The sequence below is a fragment of the Siphateles boraxobius genome, unplaced genomic scaffold (assembly GCF_051911475.1).
Source record: "Siphateles boraxobius isolate OS27281-9 unplaced genomic scaffold, OSU_SipBor_1 25, whole genome shotgun sequence".
NCBI lineage: Eukaryota > Metazoa > Chordata > Actinopteri > Cypriniformes > Leuciscidae > Siphateles > Siphateles boraxobius.
This window is the reverse complement of record NW_027508866.1, coordinates 18,533,415-18,538,882: the sequence shown is the minus strand read 5'-3', so window position 1 is coordinate 18,538,882 and position 5,468 is coordinate 18,533,415.

The window sequence follows — 5,468 nt, the reverse complement described above, 5'->3', positions numbered from 1 at the left end:
CTCGTGCGGACGCGTCGAGTATAAACAAGGCTTTACTCCGTGTCAGCGCGCGCTCTGATCGATAAAGGGGCACAGACCTCTCCCGAATCATCTCCAGCAGTAGCAACCTCCGATCACACCACTAACTCCGCCTCCGTTTCCCTCGTAAGCTGATATTAGTATTTAAACATTCTCTATGATAAATGTTTGTGAAAAAAATATTTTAATAACATGGTTTTGGCGGTTATAGAGTTATAATGACGGTGTTCAACTATAACCGTCACACATAGTTCCACGGCGGCATCCATCTTTGTAAATGTACAAAATAGGCTTCACCGTCGATGTGCTGTCATCATCGTGTAAAGCCCGCCCCAACGTTTCTGATTGGTGCCGATATTTCGAGGGATTGGAAATGGACTTCAATGAGCTCTTTGCCAGACTAACTTTCAGAGCAAATCTAAATTTGCCGGAAGTTGTCTGGGTTTTCCCAGCCTAACTTTAATTACTAAAAACTTGTAAAAAAAAGTTAAGCATGTTAATTAATTTTAAGATAAATCACGGTCGCCACACGTGACCTTTTTTAAGGCTATGGCCAATTCATCTAGATGAAGAAACACTAAAATCACTTAAATTAAAATAAAAAAATTTATATGAATTTATGTGTATACAACATCCGTAATGTTTGAACAATTTCAACAGGTATTATTATTTTTTGTATTTTAAAATTGGCCTGTCGAAAATCCTTCAGAATGAAATCAAAAGAATGAGAAATTGCTTTTTATGAGGTGTAGGCTACAATTGACTATAATTTCAATATATAATTATAGTTTGATAATTTCAGTTGTGATCTGAGAAATGCACCAAAGCAACTGAGAAAAACTGTAACAATATTGGTTCTCTTACGAGAGGTTCTCTCGTATTGCGTAAGTTTAGCTTACGCTACGGGAAAGATTCATCTTCTTGAGATATTGAAGCCAAAAAATTATACTTAATTTTGTATTCATTGTCAACGCAGTGCAGCAGCTAGCAGACCTAGAGCAGGCCATGTCGAGTGCTCATTGGCTGCCCTGCGGGCAACTGCTGCAGCCTACCAGTGAGCCCGGCATGACGTCACGCCCAATGAAAGGCGCCCGCGCCTTCATAGCATCACAGCCCGCTGGAATGGGCGTAGCTTAGCGTATAAAAGTAGGGGATGTAGGCTGACTTCTCTGATTTTTCGTCTCTTGAGCGAGCTCTTCACATCCCTCGATCTGAGAGAAGCCACCACCGCCGTTGAACAGCAAACAGACAGCTTAGGAAAGCGGTGAGGAAGCCGGCCGTCTTCGCCACCTTCAGCCATCCGTGCGAGCTACGCTATTCGGCGACTTATAATTTACCTTGCCTCCTATTCTAAAAGAGCAGCGAGTGTCTTTTTAAAGATGCCTCGCGCTTCCTGCGGCTCGTGTAGAGCCCCGCTCATCGCCAGAGACCGCCACTTGATCTGCGCTCTCTGCCTGGGCCCGGAACAGCTCTGTGAAGCGTTTCCGCTGTCGACCCTGCGGGCTCGACTCGAAGCCTTCAACACCGCAGTAGTCACTCCGCCCTCTGTGGGACCGCGCAGGAAGAAGCACCGTTCCCTGAGACAGCCGGAACCTGTGGCCACAGCGACGCGCTCGCAGGAGAACCTCCCTCGAGCCTCGCTTTCACCTTCCCCTCACCGACGCACAGCTGCCGCTCACGAGCCTCACTGCCATCGCATCTGAGGATGAGGCCGAGGGACACCCCACGAGAGACTGCTGCTTCATCCTGGCATCAGACAGCGAGGAATGGTCGCTTCACTCCGCCTCCTCGTCGATCCAGAAATCCACCCGTACCCGCGCTGGAGCTGATGCAGAACTGATGCGCCTGCTGACGCAAGCTGTTGACCGTTTCGGGCTCGAGTGGTCGCTGCCGAAGGAACCCGCGCAGAACAGGCTCGACGGCTGTTTCCTTCAAAGTCGCCACCGTGCAGCTTCAGCAAGCAGGCCCGTTCCATTCATGCCGGAACTTCACTCGGAGCTGACGAAGTCATGGAACGCACCATTCTCCTCGAGACTTCAGTCACAGGCCTACGCGTCGCTCTCCCAAGTGGACGGTGCCGCCGAGAAAGGGTACACGGCTATTCCCCCTGTGGAAGAGGCGGTCGCAGTGCACCTTTGCCTGACCTCCGCGAGATGGCGGTCACGGTCAGCCCTCCCGTCAAAAGCCTGCACAGCCACTTCCGCCTTGGTCGGCCGCGCATATGCCGCCTCTGGCCAGGCCGCGTCTGCTCTCCACTCCATGGCTGTGCTACAGATCCTGCAAGCCGACCTCCTCGGTGAATGGGATGAGAAGGGCCGGGATCCAGCTGCGGTTACAGACCTGAGAAGTGCGACGGATCTCTCTCTCCGCGCCACTAAAACCGCAGCTCAAGCCATTGGACGAGCCATGGCCGCGTTGACTGTAACAGAGAGTTACCTCTGGTTGACGCTCGCGGATATGAGGGAAACTGAGCGAGCCACCTTCCTGAACGCACCGCTCTCCCCCACTGGTTTCTTCGGCCCAGCGGTAAACGGGATCGTTGACCGTTTTTCTGAGGTACAGAAGACCATGCAGGCCATGAACCACTTCCTGCCGTGACGCTCGAGCTCCGCTACAAGCCGCTCTCGCGAGAGACAAAGAAAAGAACAGCCTCCTGTGCGAGCCAGTGCCCAGCGTCCAGCACAGCCTCAGCCTTCGCAGCGACGTCAGGGCGGCCGCCCTAGGTCGCGCTCAGACAGCCGTCACAGACCGCTGCCCCCCAGAGGGCCTCGGCAGAAGATCACGCTGAAGTCTGAGCACGCGAAGCCCTGCTAACAAAGAGAGAGAAAAGACGCGCGTGCCCCGCTGCGGCCGGACTGCCGTCAAAGTTTATTTCCCTGTCAGTCCCCTTCAAACAGGCTACTGCAGTGGTTCATTTAGCAGCCAACGAGCCGGTTTGTTCACCCTCTCGCCTGCACACAAACGCTGTTTTCACGGCAACCCAGAGAAATCTCAAAAAGAGTATAATGTCTGGTCCGACTCACGCTGTTGGTGTTTTAAATGTAGTGAAAGTGCCCACGCCCCAGTGTTCACACAAGCACTTCGAATCTCGTGTCACTCACAGAGCACACTCTCATAAAGCGCAGAAAAGCCGCTCGAGTGTTGAATGTAAGAAATGTGTCCACAGGTCTGTGCCCACTATCTGCCCGCTCTGTTACACAATCTAAAAAGCAGGTTATGAATGTAAGTCTCGTGCCCGCCAGAGAGCGTTCACGCTTGCTAACACAAACCTCCCCCCGGGCTCCGCCAGCGCGTTTAAGTGTTATCACAAAAACGCAGGGCATTAATAAGACGCTCCCCATCTATTATGATCGGTGCGTCAAATACACTTGTAACTCTCGTGCCCGCGCACAAACGCTCACGCTTACAGAAAGCTTTTCCGCCCGGAGCGCTGCTCGCGCGTCAAAAAGTGAAAAAAGAATGTTCCCCATCCCTTATGATTGGGACATCTCACATAAATCAGCCGGTTTCGGCTTTCAGCGAGCAGCCATTGCCCAGAACCGAGAGCGCGCGCGCCGCGGTTTCGGCTATGGTTCAGTTTCACAAGCCCGCAAATGGCGGCGATCCGAACCCGGAGGCCATTCACCCCCTAGCGGCTCACATAGCTGCGTGGGAAACTATCCCAGGGATTTCAGGATGGGTGCTGAGCACAATAAAGCAGGGCTATACACTTCAATTCATTCGCCGTCCCCCGTGCTTTCAAGCCCGGACCGCGACGATAGTGAATGCGGAAGTAGCACACCTACTTCACGCAGAAATAGCAAAGCTGCTGTGCAAAGGGGCTATAGAAAAGGTACCGTCTTCTCTGAGCGAGTCAGGTTTTTACAGCCGATATTTTCTCATACCCAAGAAGGACGGAGCCTTCAGACCTATCCTAGATCTGAGATCTAGATCTGAGCGGCGCTCGCCCCCCTGAGAAGTCAGGGGCTGCGATTAATGAACTATCTGGGCGATTGGCTGATATTGGCACAGTCAGAGACAGAACTGCTATCTCACAGAACAGTGCTTCTCAATCACCTGGAGAGCTTGGGTCTCACGGTCAACTGGACCAAGAGCTCATTACTGCCCAGCCAGTCAATTTCATTTTTAGGAATAGAACTGGACTCGGTGACCATGACAGCTCGTTTATCGACACAGCGCGCGCGCCGTGTTCGCCACCTAGCCACATCTTTCCAGAAGGGCAGCTTTCTCCCTTTGAAAACATTTCAAAGGATGTTGGGCTGTATGGCATCAGCTGCAGCGGTGCTTCAGCTGGGCCTACTGCGCATGCGCCCGCTCCAACGCTGGTTGAATGCTTGCGCGTCCCGCCGAGCCTGGGTTTCTGGCGGCCAGAAAATCAGAGTGACTCAGACCTGCATAGCGGCTCTGCAGCCCTGGTTAGTAGCCGACTGGTACCAGCAGGGAGTGATGATGGGAACCATCTCTTATCGGAAAGTCATTTCGACAGACGCGTCCAACTCTGGTTGGGGCGCGCTGTTTGAGTCAGACCGGTCTTCGGCCAGTGGTCAGACCAAGAGAAGTGTTTTCACATAAACTGTCTGGAAATGATAGCGGTCGAGAACGTGCTGAAGCGCTTCCTCCCGTTCATACAGGACCAACATGTTCTTGTCCGCTCGGACAACATGTCTGTGGTATCCTATGTAAACCGTCAAGGGCGGTATCAGATCCAGAAATCTCTGCAATCTGACGGAACGCCTCCTTATTTGGTCTCAAATCCACCTGCGTTCGCTGAGGGCGGCACATGTGCCTGGCCATTTGAACGAAGGCCCAGACAAACTGTCCAGGGACAATGTTCCCCCAGGGGAATGGTCCCTGCACCCCCAAATGGTCCAGAAGCTGTGGCGCCTATTCGGCAGAGCAGAAGTCGACCTATTTGCGTCAAAAGACAATGCTCAATGCCCGACTTTCTTCTCGAAGGACGAGGACGCGCTGGCCCAGGTTTGGCCCAGCCCCCCGCTATATGCTTTCCCTCCGGCCTCTCTGTTACCACAGGTGATCAAGAGAATCAGGGAAACGCGCCACTCGGTGCTCCTCATAGCCCCGCGTTGGGAGAATCAGATCTGGTTCCAGGAACTAGCACGGCTGTCACTTACAGCTCAGTGGCCGATTCCGGTGAGGGCAGATCTCCTCTCTCAGTCTCGCGGCGCGATCTGGCATCCCCATCCAGAGCGCTGGTCTCTGCACGCATGGTTGATCAACGGGTACTCGTTGCCCTGCCAGAAGGAGTGATGAACACGATCACGCAGTCTAGAGCTCCTTCCACGAGAAGGCTCTACGCGTCTAAATGGTTGGTGTTCTCCGGATGGTGCACCGACAGAGGTCTGGACCCACGGACATGCGGGGTGGCGCATCTGCTCACCGTCCTACAAGAGCTGTTGGATAAGGGGAGGTCCCCATCCACGCTCAAAGTA